The 18,259-nt window shown below is 39.6% G+C and overlaps 1 protein-coding gene across 1 annotated transcript in view; it reads right to left on the bottom strand.

The window, feature by feature from the left end:
- SEC24D (SEC24 homolog D, COPII component) overlaps nt 1-7,751 on the bottom strand; it is a 69,535-nt gene extending 61,784 nt beyond the window's left edge. The window contains exon 1 of the mRNA XM_034442818.3: nt 7,438-7,751. The gene's annotated coding sequence lies outside the window, so the exon portion shown is untranslated. The remainder of the gene's footprint in view (nt 1-7,437) is intronic.
- Between the last annotated feature and the right edge of the window lie 10,508 nt (nt 7,752-18,259).

The following is an 18,259-nucleotide window of genomic DNA, read 5'->3' as shown; positions in this document are numbered from 1 at the left end:
ACACAGTACTATCATCCCATGAACATAATTTTTACTCTGTTCACCTAATATTATCTCATTCCCACTCCATGAATGAGAAAGACATTAATCATTAGCTGTTCCACTCTAATAGCTTTTTCCACCTTATTCCAATATCATCCCAAGACATCTGCAAGATGAATAAAACATATTATGTTGCTCACCATTACTTTGGAAGCAGTCAGGTGTCCTGATGTGGGGTATTTTGGGAAGTACTGGGAGATGCAGACTTGGCCTCTTCACTCTCTGTTTATAAATCAACCTCCACCTTATTCATTCCCTTCTAGCTTCTGTCCTTCCATTCAAGTTCTTTTTACATCCGCTGTTTTTGACCACAACATCTCTATAGACTTTCAACCAATTCCCAGAATACTGGCTAGGACAGTGATGGCGAACCTTTTAGACACTGAGTGCCCAAACTGCGCGTGTTCATGCCCAAACTGAAAGGTGCACATGCATGCGCATGTGTAGACATACACAGACATGTGTGTTTGTGTGCAAAGACATCCACATGTGCAGACTTGCACATGCACGGAGATGCGCGCATGCGCAACCGAGACCCGAAGACCAGCTGGCCGGCGGGAGGCGGGGCATCCCAACACCGGCAGTGCGGCAAGAGGTAAGAACTTTTTTTTTTGTGAGCTTCTATTTTGTCGTTTGCAGGGAAACAGAAGCTCACGAAAGAAACGCCGTGGAGATCTGACCTGGGACGATGATGAGCATGCCAGCAGAGAGGGCTCTGCATGCCACTTCTGGCACACGTGCCATAGGTTTGCCATCATGGGGCTAGGACTTCTGGGAGTTGAAATTCAGACACCTTAAAGTTGCAAAGACTGAGAAACATATTCAGCATAAAGAAAGAAAAGCATCCCAATTTTATTTAAGATGAATGCTTATTTGTCCCTTTCCTGGTATTTATCAGTTTCATCCCTAATTTTAGTGTTTCTTGCTTTTAAAATATGAATGCCCAGAGTTGGGTAGCTTCTAAATAAGTCCTCTCAATTCCATGGGGGGAAAAAACCCTAAATTATTTAGCAGCTAGTTTTCTTAGTGCTCCTGCTCTACAAGAACCTCACCAACTGTGAAGGGGTCTGCCTCCGTTCTCTATAAGGTTATTGGTGCACAGCATATTTCCATATTTCTGTATTTCATATTCTTTTAATTGGAGGGATGCCCAAATACAGTTGAGCAAAGAAGCAGATAAACCAGTCCAGAGAAGACAAAACCAAAAATGGGAATTCCTCAAATCCTGCTGCAGAGCCCTCACTGGTAGATGTTTTCATTGCTGCTTCGTGTTATATTGGAAAAGGATGGCATCAAAGCCAGAAGGACACAGCAATCATTTTGCCCGAGCAATGAATGGTGCAAAATAATGCCCAAACAAGTCTTGGAATAATAATAATAATAATAATAATAATAATAATAATAATAATAATAATAATAATTTTGTTTTGGTAAAACAAAAGCTGAACTGAATTTATTAATTGAAAACACAAAAGAATTCAGCCAAGACATCGGTATGCAGTTTGAAATTGACAAATGTGCAACAATAGCAACCAAAGCAGGCAAGATCATAGAAGAGGATGGAATAGAACTAGAGAATGAAGAAATGATAAAGACAGTAAAATCAGAAGAAGGTTACAAGTACTTGGGGATTTTAGAAGCCTCTGACTTAATGCATAATAAAGTCAAGGAATTAACTTCAGCCAAGTACATTCGGCGAATTCGTAAGATATTAATGTCCAAATTGAGTGGAGCAAACATCATAAAAGCCTGGGCTATACCTGTGATTAGATACTCTGCAGGAATAATTGACTGGACCCAGATGGAGTTAGACAATTTGGACAGAAAAACAAGGAAGCTTATGACAATGAATCATGCCTTGCACCCTAAAAGTGATGTTGACCGATTATATTTACCAAGAGCAGAGGGTGGTCGAGGACTCCTACAAGTAAAGCAGACTGTGGAAGAAGAAAAACACAGCTTGAATGATTACATCCAAAAAAATGAAGAACCAATGATTAAGGAAATAAATAAAGGAGGCCTTTTAAAGACAACTAAAACAAAAGCAGAATATAAGAAAGAAGTAATTGAGCAGCGAGCTGAAAATTGGAAAAGCAAAACTCTGCATTGCCAATACTTGAAAAGTATTGAAGGCAAAGCTGACCAGAAACTAACTTGGAACTGGTTAAAATCAGGAGTACTGAAAAAAGAAACAGAAAGCTTTATTTTGGCAGCTCAAGAACAAGCCCTAGCCACAAACTGCATGAAGGCAAAAATTCAACATGTTATCACCAACAGCAAATGCCGCCTCTGCAATGAGAAAGATGAGACAGTCGACCACCTGATCAGTGGGTGCAGCAAAATTTCACAAACTGACTACCTACAACGCTATGACCGTGTTGCTAAGATCATTCACTGGAAATTGTGCCAGAAGTTTGGATTTGAATACAGCAAAAACCATTGGGAACATCAGGTTGAGAAAGTTTTAGAGAATGAGAAACTCAAGATCTTGTGGGACTTTAGGATTCAGACTGACAGGCACTTGGTCCACAACACACCTGACATAACAATAGTTGAAAAGAAAAAAGTATGGTTCATTGACATTGCAATACCTGGTGATGCACGGATTGAAGATAAGCAGCAAGAAAAAATCACAAAGTACCGGGACTTGCAAATTGAAGTTGAGCGACTGTGGAAAAAGAAATCGTGTGTTGTCCCGATTGTAATTGGAGCCCTTTGAGCAATACCCAAAGGGCTACCCCGCTATTTAGAAATTCTAAATTTGCTGGACTTGAACATTTTGACTCTACAAAAAACCACCTTACTCGGAACAACTTACATCCTCCGACGATACCTTAACAGTTCCTAGGTCCTTGGTTAGGACTCGAGCTGCTGAGCTATTAACCAGCCTCAAAGGCTGTGAATCTCACTAAAGATTAAATAATAATAATAATATTAATATTAATAATAATAATATTATTATTATTATTATTATTAATAATAATAATAATAATAATAATAATAATAAAAAAAAATAGAACTGGTAAGAATTGGTAAATGAGAAAACAAATGTTATAAGTTTTGCGCCAACTCAAAGGTAGCATTACTTCAACTCATAGATAAGCAAAGAGCCTAATTTGGAAGCCACCCAGACTTGCTTAAGAAGGGGGCAGGGGCTTCTAAATTTTTTTAAACAAATAAATAAGTCTCTGACATGGGTAAAATTCACAGGTGTATTTTTCCTATTTGTACAACCAAAATGTCAACTTCTGCAGTTCTATGGCCCACTACTTGCAAGAAAATCCTATTTGCTTGCATCACATTACTTATTCATTAGAAGAAACATATGATTTGATTGGGTTAACACTTATAACTGATGGGGATGTTATTTAAAGTGGCAATTACAGTTGAAAATAATAATTGGGTTCACATTTAGGAACACGTTCTTTGAAAGAGGGAAGTTTCCAATTCACAAGATTTCCCAAATTTCTGTGCAGTATGTTTTTCTGTTTATTAGATTTATAATACCATCCAAATCAAACAATGTGACTTTGGGAGTCATACGACAAACAAAACCACTACATATATCTACCAGTAACATTAAAAGCTATGTGATATAAAAATACAAAACATAAACTACCACCAAGCAAGAGCCTTGGTAGTACAGTGGTCTAAGGCACCCTGTTATTAAGCTGGTTATTAAGACCAGCTGCCTGCAATTACTGCAGGTTCGAATCTCGCCAAGGCTCAAGGTTGACTCAGCCTTCCATCCTTTCTAAGGTAGGTAAATTGAGGACCCAGTTTGTGAGGGCAATAAGCTGACTTTGTATAAAAATATACAAAAGTATGAAGGCTATTGCTTAACGCATTGTAAGCTGCCCTGAGTCTCCGGAGAAGGGTGGCATATAAATCAAATTAAAATAAATTAAACCCCCCCCCCCAAAAAAATCAAGGCTCCACTAATGCCTGGGGGAAAAGCCAAGTCTTAATGGTTTTCCTAAAGTCAAGCAAAATCAGGGCCTATTATACAGCATATGGAGGTAGGTTTCATTCCAGAGAACAGAAGCAACTGCAGAAAAGGCACACTTCCTACGTCCAGAAAATAACAAGAAGCCTTCTGCCGCCCTCTAGGAGCATGTGGGACAGGCAGATGTTCTTGGAAGAAGGTGTCCTTCAAAAAAACTTGGCCCTGTGCCATATAAGGCTTTAAAGACAGTAAGCAGAACCTTGAATCACATCCAGAAATCTAACGGAAGCCAGTGCATTCTGGACCAACTCTATAGCAGTGTTACAGGACTTATTGAAGTGCACCCATAGCACTGCATTCTGGACCAACTGAACCTTTCCTATGTTCTCTGAGGGCAGCCCCACACAGAATGTGTTGTAGTGGTACAATAAGGAGGTGAATAGGTGTGAGCAAACATGAGCTGCTACTTGTATGGGAACAATTATTGCACAAGAAACAGTTGTAAAGAGCCCCTCTGGCTACAGCTGCCACCTGTTCTTCAAGCAGAAAGTGTGAGTCCAGGAGAGACAACTAGAATGAAAGGGAAAAGATAAAAATTAGTATCTACCACTCTACCTTCACAAATGCAACTTTGGATTCTATAAAAGTTTACCGAGAAGCAAGCCCCACAAATTTCAAAGAGGCTAAGTAAATATGTACAAAAATGCAGTCAAAGGATCAGCTGTCTCAAAATTTCTTCCAGTCACTTCTCAACTTTTCAGTGCCAAATCGAAACAACAGGAGAAAGAAAGTAAGTACTTAGGATGAAGTGTGAGAAAAAATTACAGTAGACCTGGTCAGTTATAATAATTACAAGTTTTTCTTTCTTTACTATTAATTGGTATGTGCAAAATTACTAAGGAAAGGCTCACACAGACCTTACTCTTTTCTCTGACAGACCACTGTGGGCCCTACATCACCATGTCTAGCAAAATAGTATATTTGTAGTTTGCAATAAGTGGATGTACTAAATAAAGTTATCAAATTTCTAGAAATGAATTTATGCAAAAATATAAAATGCATCAAAGGTATATAAAAATCAAACAAATTGTATACCTTGTAAGTCAGAAGAACAAACATGGATTACACACACACACACAAAAAAACCCATAAGCTTTGTTGATTACAATGACATTTATAGAGAAGGAAAGGTATTCATGGCTATTTACTCACAACTTATTGCTTACTAAAACTGTAGGCACTGAAAAAATAATAACCAATCAGCAGTATTTTAAATTATGAATGCCAACATGTACATCTGATCTGTATCGTTAATTGATTTTCCTGTTATTTCCTTTCATATTTTGAAGACAAATATTTTTGTAAATTAGAACTTTTAAAATTGTGATTTTTCAAGTGCCATGCACATAAAATGAAAAAAATTGTTTTTGGTGAGGTGGCACTAGTTAATTAAATACATTCTATGAAAGAAGCAGATTGCTGCCAGTGATTACCGTCTCCCCTCCAAAACAGACTCATAATTCCTTTTCTTTCAGAATAGAAACGTGGCAGTTTAGAGCTGTAATCATCTCAACAGGTGCATTTAACTGTTTGATAAGCCATGCTGATAGTCACTATAAAGAATTCCATTCTAGCCAGTTACAGTTGATAATATTCTGAGCCAATAAAACTACTTCCTGCACAGTTGAGACAGGAAAAAAATGTGCCACGTCAGAACATCCTAAGCAAACCAAAGGCCAAGAAAGAAATAAAAACATAACTGTGCTTAAATGACTTCAATCTACTTTCAGTTTCATGATAAACAAAGTAACCTAACAAATATGTCTCCCTTCCTTCTTTCCTTCCCTTCCAACAATGTGTATCAACAAGGTGCAAATTAAAACCCATTTTATAAAGCATCTCAATACCAAGAAGGTAATCCATCAATCATAATTACGTTATACCCAAAAAAAATTAGCTTTCATATGAGTAGTTTACATATTAGTTTAAAAACATCCCTGCAATCAGGCTTTCCAACAAGATAACAAAGAAAATATTTTTTTAGGTTAAGAAGCAAAAAAAGTAATTCAGATTTGAAGGCTTTGTTATATAGTTATTAGTTACTACCTACTTAGAAAACTATTCAAACAACAGACAAACACTTTCTTAACTAAGTCAGCAGAATGCCTCCCTATTTTTCCTTTTTACACTCTATTATATAGCCAAATCAGATGGTTGATGATAGGTATCAACAGATGGAGGAGGCAGTTTAATTTCTCTAACAGAGCTGATGACTTCCTCTTCTGTATTGCTATAACCTCTTTGTGTCCCATTATGCAGTACTCTTGACCTCTTCATGTTTAAGGTTCCCATATTAATGATGAAGAGAATCATAACTAACAGTAAACACACACATTTTATATACCTGGTTATTAAAAACTAAAGAAGATATAAAATACAAAATAATCACTAAATTACACTGAATCGACAGAGAAAGAAAATGCTTCTGTAATGATAGCAGATAAAACAGTATTGAAATGTCAAGTTCCCATATTCCTATAGCTGAGAAAATATGTTGCGATTGTCCCATACATTCTTTAATATAGGAAGACATAAGAGCGTACTCAAAATATACTCAGCTCATAATTAAAGGATGACTACTGGGATGCAAGTTAAGGACAAAAGATGCATGCCACCACTGCAGCACATATGTCAAAATAACTATTTCCCCATTCTTGTTATACAATATGGCAGGGTCAGTCTCCCGCCCCCACAACACAATGTGGGTTCAGGTAGTTTTTGTATGGTGAAGATTAATCCCAATCGAGAAACCAATGCCAATATCTTTATTAAATAGCATTTACAGAAAACCCCTTTGAAAATTACTATTTCAACATTAAGTATGTAAAAACTTGCAGGGCATGCGATCAGCCCATTTTTCACAGTTTTTGACTACGTTACAAATCCTTCAGTCTTGCAATAAAATTAGGGCTAGTTGCACCCAAGCTGGGGGAATGGGGCTTGAATGAGCTTTTTAATTGTTTTGAGTATAACTTTCTAAAAGAATTAAGCCTATTTAGAACCTGAACAGCTTCAAGACAACTGAGCAGGTTGCAGACTAAATCAGCGGATGCCTTGAAAGCAAATCCTGCCAGCCCTCCTAAGGCTACACAGATTGGCCAGATGTGGATCAGGTACTGCATTCGCAATGTTCCCTATGAGACACCCCATTTGATAACGGAGAGGCTTCTCTGCATCTCTTGCGCTGAGATAAATCTTCTCTCCCTCCTCTTCTATGCAAATTCAGAAGTTTTTTCCCCCAGCCCTAGATGCCCCTTCAAAGGGATGCTATCATCTCTGACTGCCCCACCGATTGCTTTCAAAGGCGCTCTCGGGTCCAGACTGCCTGTCCCCAGAGCCTTCTAATTTCTCTTGGCCCCCCAATATCTGCCCAAGGTCATTCCCCTTACCTGGCCGTCCCCAGCTTTCAATTCGCTACCTCGCCCTGCTTCTAAGCCGGTCCTGCTGCAGGCGCTTGTCAGAGAGCCGCGCGACGAGCCGGCTGCCTTCAGGCTTTCCCTACCCGGGAGCGCTCAGAGAACTGCCACGTGTAACAGTGCTCGCGGGAGCGCGCACCGAGGCCACAGCTGGCCTCGAAGCGCGCGTTGCCGCCGCCACGCAAACTGTGTTCTGCTCTAAGCTGCCAGTCGGGCTGCGAGCATTACACTCCCCCCCCCAAAAAAAACAACAACACCCGAAAGAGACAGGAAGGAGGAGCGCATGCGTATTGCCTGTGGTGAAGCATTTCGCCCTTAAATTGCGTTCCAGTAATCGCATCTTGTGAAAATAGCATGCAAGAGAGAAAAAGGTTAAAGCACCTAGGAAGGAAAGATCGACAGGGAAATTAAACTCCACCATTTGAAGGCAGTAATGGTGGTTGTCTTCATAGTAGTGTTTAACTCACAATGGTTTACCCAATTTTTATGGATTTACATCAGTGGTGAAATCTATTTTTTTTTACTATCGGTTCTGTGGACGTGGCTTAGTGGGCGTGGCCGGGAAAGCATACTGCAAAATCCCCATTCCCTCCCCACTCCTGGGGGAAGGATATTGCAAAATCTCCATTCCCACTCCACTTTGGGGCCAGCCAGAGGTGGTATTTGCCAGTTCTCTGAACTACTCATAATTTCCGCTACCGGTTCTCCAGAACCTGTCAGAACCTGCTGGATTTCACCCTTGATTTACATGTCACATGGAACTATATCTTAATCACACAGGGTGGATTTGATCAATGTGATCTGTTAAATGTGGTTGAGTGTTTTCTGTTTCAATGGAGTGAACAAATGTACCATCTTTTAGAGAGCATTCAATTGACAAACATTGGACCAAATATTGTCTGCCTTTTTAATAGACTAATGTGTATCTTTGGAGCTTGCTTTGCAGGAGGAATACTTGTTGAATTAGAATGCAGCTAATGAATGGAAATGGGACAGTTGGTACCAGAAAAAGATACAAACACTTAGGATTACTGTCTGATTTACTATGTAATCAAGTAAAATAATACTTGGTCCAATTATATAAAATTAGTCTGGTATAGTTTAAAAACAAAATTAAATTCAATTAAAGTTGAAATACTTCAACTGTTCTAATTATTTCATATACTGCAGCTTTCATTGATTGGCCGCAAGCTGGATTGGATATACTAAACAAAATTAGAAATTAAGGCCCATCAATCATGTTTTTTTTAATACTGAAGAAGCAGTTCAGAAGCTCATCTTTGCTAGAAGAAAGGTGGGATGCAATTTCTTCAAATCAAGCAAGCAAGAGGTATAATCTGAATGGTTATATGAATAGAATAGAATAGAATAGAATAGAATAGAATAGAATAGAATAGAATAGAATAGAAATAACAGTTGGAAGGGACCTTGGAGATCTTCTAGTCCAACCCCCTGCTTAGGCAGGATACCCTACACCACTTCAGACAAAAGATTATCCAATCTCTTCTTAAAAACTTCCAGTGTTGGAGCATTTACAACCTCTGGAAGCAAGTTGTTCCACTGATTAATTGATGTAACTGTCAGGAAATTTTTCCTTAGTTCTAAATTGCTTCTCTCCTTGATTAGTTTCCACCCATTGCTTCTTGTCCTGCCCTCAGGTGCTTTGGAGAATAGCTTGACTCCCTCTTCTCTGTGGCAGCCCCTGAGATATTGGAACACTGCTATCATGTCACCCCTAGTCCTTCTTTTCATCAGACTAGACATACCCAGTTACAGCAACTGTTCTTTATATGTTTTAGCCTCCAGTCCCCTAATCATCTTTGTTGCTCTTCTTTGCACTCCTTCAAGTCTCCACATCTTTTTTACATTGTGGCGACCAAAATTGGATGCAGTATTCCAAGTGACCTTACCAAGGCATTATAAAGTGGTATTAACACTTCACATGATCTTGATTCTATCCCTCTTTTTAAGTAGCCTAGAACTGTGTTGGCTTTTTTGGCAGCTGCAGCATACTGCTGGCTCATATTTAAGGATTGTCCACTAGGACTCCAAGATCCTCTCACAGTTACCACTATTGAGCAAGGTACCACATATACTGTACCTGTGCATTTGGTTTTTCTTACCTAAATTTAGAACCTTATACTTTTTTAGTAGCATCAAAATAATTCATATTTCTACAATGATATTATGAAGATGTTCATGATATTATGTTTCAGATGCCTATCATAGCCATGAACTAAGACTCAAGCAACTAAACAATATAATGGCCGATTATGATGTGTGACTTTGGCCGCAGTTCAACTGACAATAAAATCAGGTGTGACTTCATTTTAGTTGTTAAACTTCTATTATGTGGTTCCCAGAAAGCTCTTATATCTCCAATTATTCATGTGTATGGGTTTCATTTGATGTGGGACTTGTTTCTTTCTTGGCGTTTAATCATAATGTGATTTGATAGGTTTTGGCATAGTGTATTGCTTAAACCTAGCCAGTTCTGTCTGATTCAACAAAGCACATTAACTAAACTATAATTTGGTGTAATATGTAAACTCAATCTATATATTTCTACTTCTTTTATTGTTTTGTTTGTTCAATGTTTTAAGTTGCAATACCAAGAAGAGATTTAAAAATGCTGAAAATAAAACCTTCGCACTTACCATACTGGTATTGTTAGGCTGAGCTTTCAGAACCAGAAAAAGAGCAGTACTGGTAAAGTCTGATAATAATAGTAAATGGTGTGCTGAATGCATTGATTGTCAACCCAGTGATTGTATAGAATCCCAAATTAGAATAGAGGAAGAAGGGGAGGAAAACTGATGGTACCTCTCCTATTATTCAGGCCCTGCAATCTATTATTGATAGCTATAACACTTCTTGGAGAGATATGATGCAGCTGTTAAATATCTTCCTTTGAGAAAAGAAATTGGGATTATAACACAATTGGCATTGGAAGAAATATACTAGGACAAAAGAAAATTTATTAGAAGTCCTACAATAGCTGGGACAAAAACCTTTAAAATGGTCTAGATTCCATCATACAATCCAAAGAGAAGAGAAACTCTGGATACCTTTTGAGTCCGCCTCCTTAAAACTGGAGTTGCCTCTGTGCACCTAGATATTAATAATCAGAAAGACCAGAGAATCTTAGCATCTGCTTTTATAGACCAACCTGCCTGTGACATTAAAAATCATTTTCAGACAGTATCCAACTGGTCATCTTTAGAAATCCCTGAATTATGGAAGATTGTCAACTTTATATATGGCCAAAGAAAAAAAGAAAGAGGAAGAAAAGGGGGGGGGAAGCAGAGAAAGGAATAGGGAGTGAAGGTGAAGGACTCAAAGGAAAGAGGATTTAAAACTATTTGCAGCCCTCCACCAAGAGCAAAGGATGTGGGGAGAAAGACGGCACTCTGTTATTTGCTATCAATGTGGGAAGGGAGACATTATAGGCAGAACTGCAGAACTAATTTCCATAGAAAATGCTGCCAAATTCCAAGGGCACCATTAACTTCATTCATTGACAAACAGCATTTAATTAGCTTAATGCTTTAGCCCAGGGGTCGGCAAATTTAAACACTCAAAGAGCCACTTGGGCCCGTTTCCCACAGAAAAAAAACACACCGGAGCCATAAAACCTGGGTGAGTGTGGCCAACTCGATATTACTCACTCACCCAGTCACATGACCCTCCCTAGCCACACCTACCCAGCCACAAAACCATTCTGTCTCTCTCCCCATCTTCCTATCTCCCCTTCTCTCCCCCATGTCTCTCTCCCTCTGTATCTCTCTTTCTCTTCCCCTCTCTCACCCCTCTCTATGTATCACTCTGTATGTGTCTCTATGTCTCTCTCTCTCCCCCCATCTCTCTCTCTCTCTCTGTCTCTCCCCTTCCCTTCGGGTGACCGTCCTCCTTCTCCCCCTCCTCTTGTGATGTCCTGGACGGCTGTGGCTGAGCCAGGAGTGTGTGCATGGGCGGGAAGACCCTCCCCAAACGAGCACCAAAGCACAGCAAAGGCACCCGCGGGTGAGCGGCTGCTCGATTAGGAGGGTCTTAACAGGATGGGACAGGAAGTTCCTCCTGCACCTTTCTAATCCGCTTCGCTAAACTTCCGGTTTCACAGTTCGGCTTCTTGGCGGCGGAGGTAGCTGTAGTAGATGCTTTCTTGGTAGCCTTATTCCGTCTCTTCTTTCTCCACCTCCGTACCTGGGCAAGAGCCCGGCGTTTGGCTGAGCGGGAGGGGTCTCGTTACCCCACTATGCCGCTTCTCACAGGAGCTCTTCAGAGCGCATGGTCCCGGCTGTGGCTGAGGCGGGAGCATGCGCACACGTGGGGAGACCCTCCTTAAGCAAGCTGCTGCCCACCCTGTGTGCACTTTTCCTGAGCTTCGGCGCTCGCTTGAGGTTCTCCCTGCGCGTGCGCACACTCCCGGCTCAGCCACAGCCGACCAAGGCTTCACGAGTGTGGAAGATCCACACTCAAGGGGCCAAAGAGCCGCATGTGGCTCGCGAGCCATGGTTTGCCAACCACTGCTTTAGCCAATTAACAACAAAAGATATTCCTGAGCCTAATAGATACTAACATCAGTGGTGGGTTGCTCCTGGTTCGGTCCGGTTCTATAGAACCGGTAGTAAAACCGGTGGGAGGCTCCGCCCACTCACCATGACATCATCATGGGCAATCTGTGCATGTGCACACGTGCTCCCGCTGTGAACCAGTAGTAAAGGTAAGTGGAACCCACCCCTGCCTAACATGCATTTGATAAAATAAAGCAAACTTTAGTCTCAGCCCCAGCTCTGCAGCTACTGGACTATAAAAACTCCTTTATTTAGTGATAAGAGATTCTAATCAACCTGCAGCTTTTTCACTTAGTAAACATTGAAGACAAACTTTTTCTATCATGAAGTTTATTTCCATCATCATCAATTTCAAGTCTTAAAATCAAAATATGCATCTGTCTTTGGGCGTACATGAGCTCTCAGTACCATTCTGAGGAATCCAAAGTCAAGCCAGGAAATAAACCTGGTTTGGATTAGGTTCAAAGATACATTTAATTTACATTTATTAAAATTAAATTTCATAATTGAAATGATTTTTCGTGTGTTTTAATATTTCCCCTCTGACATTAAAACCTACAATTTGGTGGCAATTTCTTGCATTCTCATAGCTGCACCTCTTGCCTCTGGCTTCTATACTGTAATGCAGGGATGTCAAACTCCCGGCCCATTGGCCAGATGTGTCACGTGCTGGCCACACCCACGCCCAGTTCAACGAAGGGGGAGGGGAAGTCCCAATACATCACATGACGCCACCGTGACGTGAGTTTGACACCCCTGCTGTAATGTATGGAATTTTAAGGAATTATCTTATTCAAGTGGCCAGTTTGGTATTTCTATTAAATATCAGTTTGGAATCTCTATTTGGAATTTCTATTAAATCTAAACTGATTTTTTTCAATCTGCATCAATTAAACAGAAAGGGCTACAAAAATCCAGACGGTCACTAGATGGCAGCAGAAAGTTTCTAGATGCTGTGGTTCAGATCTGGTAGTGCTATTTGTAGCGAGAGCAGTGAGCTGCATAGTGGGTCTCAACCATTTTTTTTATTATTATTATTTTGTTAAAGAATTATAGTACAATTCCACCTTTCCGGTTTCATGGTATTGATATACACATACATATACACATACATAATATTTGCTTATTATTTACATGGTATAGCCTCGTTATCTTAATTTAAAAGGTACTGCCCGTAGGATTTCTTACTTATGTTATCCTTAATACCTATTGTTACATTTTATTTACATAAACTTGCATCCTTACTCCATTTTATTTCATACTACCGGTAGTACGACTCCTTTCAATATACTCATTTAGTTAATCATCAAATTGAACTTTAGCTCTCTCCGTCTTCACTTCAATTTTCTTCTCTCTAACCACTCATACCACATATCCCACACGCTATAGTAGTCAGTTTCCTCTCTATCATTAATTTCTAACGTCAGCTTGTTCATTTCGGCACATTCCATTATTTTCCTAATTAAATGCTCTTTGGATGGCAACTTTTTCTCTTTCCAATGTTGAGCGTAGGAGATTCTTGCTGCTGTTATTTTATGTGTGATAAGATACTTCTTCTTTCTTGCAAATTCTGTCTTCAAGATTCCCAGGAGAAATATTTTTGGTTCTAATTCAATGGTATCTCCTATTATTTCCGACACCCATTTACAAATCATCCTCCAAAATTCTTTGGCTTGTGGACAGGTCCACCAACAATGATAATAGGTACCTTGCTGGTGGCCACACTTCCAACAGTTTGGACTCGTGTTTGGGTAAATTTTGGCAATCCTGGCTGGTGCTAAGTGCCACCTATAAACCATCTTATATTGATTTTCCTTGTAAATTGTTGCTCTGGTCATTTTGAGATTCTTATTCCAAATCTGGTCCCACTCATTCAGATTTATGGTTTGTCCGATATTTTTGGCCCATGCTATCATTGGGTCCTTAACCACCTCCTCTATCAAGTCATACTCTACCAGATAGTTATACAATTTAGTCAATAATTTATTATCCGTACCCATCCATACCTTGTCAAAACCATTGATGCCTATCTCTATGCCATATTCTTCTATGTCTTTTTTATATCGCGATTTAATTTATGCATATGTCCACCATTCTATGTGGGTGCCCTGTTCTTTCAATTCTTCCATTGTTTTGAGGTTTCCTGCCCCATCTATAAATTTCCTAATAGTAGAATTAAATTCCCGAAAAAATTTCCTATCTAATTTGACTGGAGCAGTTTGAAATAAATACAGCAACTTGGGTAGCACGCTTATTTTGATTGCTGCAATTCTTCCTAAAAAGAATATCTGGAGCTTCTACCACTTTTCTAAATCTTGTTTAATATTTTTGACCAGGGGTACATAATTATCCTCTTTAAGGGCTGAGCACTTTGTTGAAATCCATACTCCCAGATATTTTACCTTCTTAACAACTTGTATCCCCATTGACTCCTCCAACACTTTCTTCTGGTCTTTGGAAACAGGCGCCCAAATTTTGGAAGAACTCGGTAAGTATGGAGAGGTGGCAGGGTTCAAACTAAATAAATCTAAAACTAAAATGCTAACCAAAAATATGGTTCTCAGCCATTTTTATTTAGATCTTATTTTTATCTGCATCATGACATTTATATCCCCAACATATTTGTCTAGCTTCCCCTTCAGTATATCCACTGAATTTGTACCCACAGTTTGTACCCATCACTTGTTAGGATGTTTTTTTCTAAAATTTATCAGAATTGCCTACCTGTAACTTGAAACAATTATTTTGTGTCCTCCATTATGAAATAATAGAAGCCAGGTCTTGATTTTCTAATATGACATTTCTTCTTCAGATATTTATATTTTCTCTCTTCTTTTCTCAAGACTGAGAAAGTTTGACATTCCCATTTTTTTCCCCTCTGTTTTCACAGGCTTTAGTTTCTGGTCCTGTCATCATCCTCATTACTCTTCTCTGAAACTATTCTACTTTATCTGAAACTTTTTAAAAATTGATGCTGAGAACTGGAGAAAATAACCAAGGTCAGGTTTGACCATTGTAGAATGAAGTGGAAGCATTACTTAATGTGATTTGGAAACTATACTTGTGTTCAAGTTTTTGGAATCAGCTATACTGCTGATTTGCTGACTTCACAACCCCACAAGTATTCCAAGACTTTTTCAGGAATATATACCTAGCCAGGATCAGGATCCCCACTCCCATTCTATATCTATGAATTTCATTTTATTGCTTTTGTTCCTCTTAAATACCTTTGTCTTATTTCTTAATCAAGATTGGGGTTTTTTTTAATCTTCTAAGGTATTGTCTATCTTATCCAATGTTGTGTCATTGGCAGATTTGGTAAATGGTCCATCTCTTGATTCATGCCATTAATAAAAATAGTGAAGAGCAGAAGATTTAGGATTTAGCTTGCAGGGCCTACTCAGCATCTCCATTTAATATGGAACCACTGATATCTTTATATGATTCTTGAGCCAACTACATAGCAATTTCATGGTTATGCCATCCAGGCTTTTTATTTTGAACATAGCACTTTTTGTAACTGTTTTCAGTCTCTGCCATTCTGAGCTTTCCTTACACCATATTTGTTGTTCTTCATTAACTGTATAGGGTAATATGTCCACCTTTTCAAGTTACATATGTGCCTGGAGGCCGTGTGGATCTGGATGGGGAGAAACAGACTCAGGCTCAACCCGTCCAAGACCGAGTGGCTGTGGTTTCCGGCGTCCCGATATAGTCAGTTGGTGCCATCACTGACTATTGGGGGCGAGTCGTTGGCCCCCACGGAGAGGGCTCACAACTTGGGTGTCCTCCTGGATACACGGCTGTCTTTAGAAGAGCATCTGACGGCTGTGGCCAGGAGCACTTTCTATCAGGTTCGCCTGATTCACCAGTTGCATCCCTTTCTGGATCGGGACTCCTTATGCACGGTCACTCACGCCTTCGTCACTTCCCGCCTGGACTACTATAATTCTTTCTACATGGGGCTCCCCTTGAGGAGCACCCGGAAACTCCAACTGGTCCAGAATGCGGCCATGCAGGTGGTTATGGGAGCGACATAGCGTTCCCATGTAACACCTCTCCTGCCCGAGCTGCACTGGCTCCCAGTGCTCTTCAAGGTATTGGTTACCACCTTTAGAGCGCTCCATGGCTTAGGACCTGGGTACTTACGAGACCGCCTTCTGCCACCGGTAGCCTCTCACCGGCCAGTACGCTCCCACAGAGAGGGGCTCCTCAGGGTGCCATCGGCCAAACAGTGTCGACTGGCGGCCCCCAGGGGGAGAGCCTTCTCTGTGGGGGCACCTGCCCTTTGGAACGAGCTCCTCCCCCCCCCCCGGAGATATGGAGGATCCCGGATTTACGCACTTTCTGCCATGCCCTCAAGACTTTTTTATTCCAACAAGCGGGGCTGGCCTAACTCTTTTTAATTGTTTAATTTTAATTTTAATTTGTTTTTTAAAAACAGGGGTGTTTTAATTAGTATGGGCCAAATTTATTTAATATGTTTTTAACTTATTTTTTAAATTTTATACTGTATCTGTTTTATCTTTGGCTGTTTACCGCCCTGAGTCCTTCGGGAGTAGGGCGGTATATCAATCTAAATAAACTCAAACTCAAACTCAAACTTTTAAAAATAAGTATTTTAAAAAAGATCTTCGTTTTAATTTTCCAACTATATTGGTTTTTCCTGTTGTTTTCCACCTTTTCTTTCATTCAGTTTGTTTACAGTTGTAGTTTTAGCATCTCTTTCTCTTCTTCCTCCTCATCCCCCACCATTTTTTGTAATTTATTCATCTTGACCAGGACTTCAACTGATTTGTGGACTTCAACCCCCAGAATTCTCCAGCCAGCTATGCTGGCTGGAGAATTCTGGGAGTTGAAGTCCACAAGTCTTAAAGCTGCCAAGTTTGAAGATCTCTGATCTTGACCTTCTTTTTACATTCTTTTTAGCATTACCTAACAAGTTTCTTACAAAATTCCTGCTATTTCTACTTCCTCAATGAAGTCTTTGCTATTGATTATTATCAAATCAAGTGATTCCCCTGTTACTTCCTTTTTCCTCCAAAGGAAAAAACTTGTCAGTAACATAAGTTAAGAATTTCCTGGCATGATCATGCTTGGCCATTTGTCTTCCAATAAATATTGAAGCAATTCAAGTCTCCAAAAATAAATGTCCATTAGTAACTGTGTTGTTTAAAAAAACACAAAATGTGCATGGTGACATCACAGTTTATGTATTTGCATCAGGTGAGAATATGGACTTGCCACAAGAATTGAGGAATGGGTATAAATTCCTGTCCATTAATCTTAATTTCAATCTTGAGGTTCCCCCAGATTTTATTTCATCCTTATTAAATTCTGAACCAACATTTCCAGCATAATTCACCATTTCTACTTCTCTCTCATGCTGCTGTGAGTGGCAGATCTGAATGGCCACAGGTATGATCTTCAGTCATTTGAATCATTACCTCCTTTAATATGAAAGTGATCTTCCTCCATTTGCATTAAAATGTAAAAGTTAAGTCTTGCTGTTTGCTTTTTTTTTTTTTTTTTAAGGGAGCAAATACAAAATGTAGCTTTTACACATAACAATGGGAAAAAGAACATATATGCCCGACTCATACAACATACTTCTTTGGTTTTGATTTACTAGATTGAATTGAGTTTTGTAAAACATCAGTTATTCTTTAGTTCATAGTTCAAAACCAGCCAATCGCTTGAACATACCATGGCTTAACATGTGGGGTGTGAATCCAGGCACTGGAAAATTTATGCCAGAAAGAACCAGGCATATGTCAAAAACTCAGGCTATCATTTGATAATTGTAAACATCCTATCACAGCGGGTCTGTGGGTAATTCTCAGTGGGATGCTTCATGCTAGTATCTGATGAAGAACTGGGGAGGAAGACAACTTTTTTCCTCTTCTCCTCCTACACTTTGTTTGGGTTATAAGAACACAGAATGTGTTGCAACTACAGCTTAACAAGTCTGGTACCACTTACAAAAGTAAACTCTCTGTCTTAAATCATTGCAGGGAGATTAACAAGTCCTTTGACCTGGCTGTTTTGATTTAGCTGTCACAGGCAAATGCTCGTAGATTTAAATATAGCCTTTTTTTTGCCTCACAGCCGAGTGCTTTTCATTTGTGTTCCTCTGACATTACCACGAAGGTGGGCTGAACACAGCAAATCTGACGAAAAAGTGGGCTGAGCCCTTGGACTGGGAGCGCTTCCTTGCTCTC

Source organism: Pantherophis guttatus, chromosome 8 (assembly GCF_059756535.1).
Source record: "Pantherophis guttatus breed Tessera chromosome 8, ASM5975653v1, whole genome shotgun sequence".
Taxonomy (NCBI): Eukaryota; Metazoa; Chordata; class Lepidosauria; order Squamata; family Colubridae; genus Pantherophis; species Pantherophis guttatus.
The sequence above is the reverse complement of the archived record's forward strand: the minus strand, read 5'-3'. Positions and strand labels throughout refer to the sequence as shown.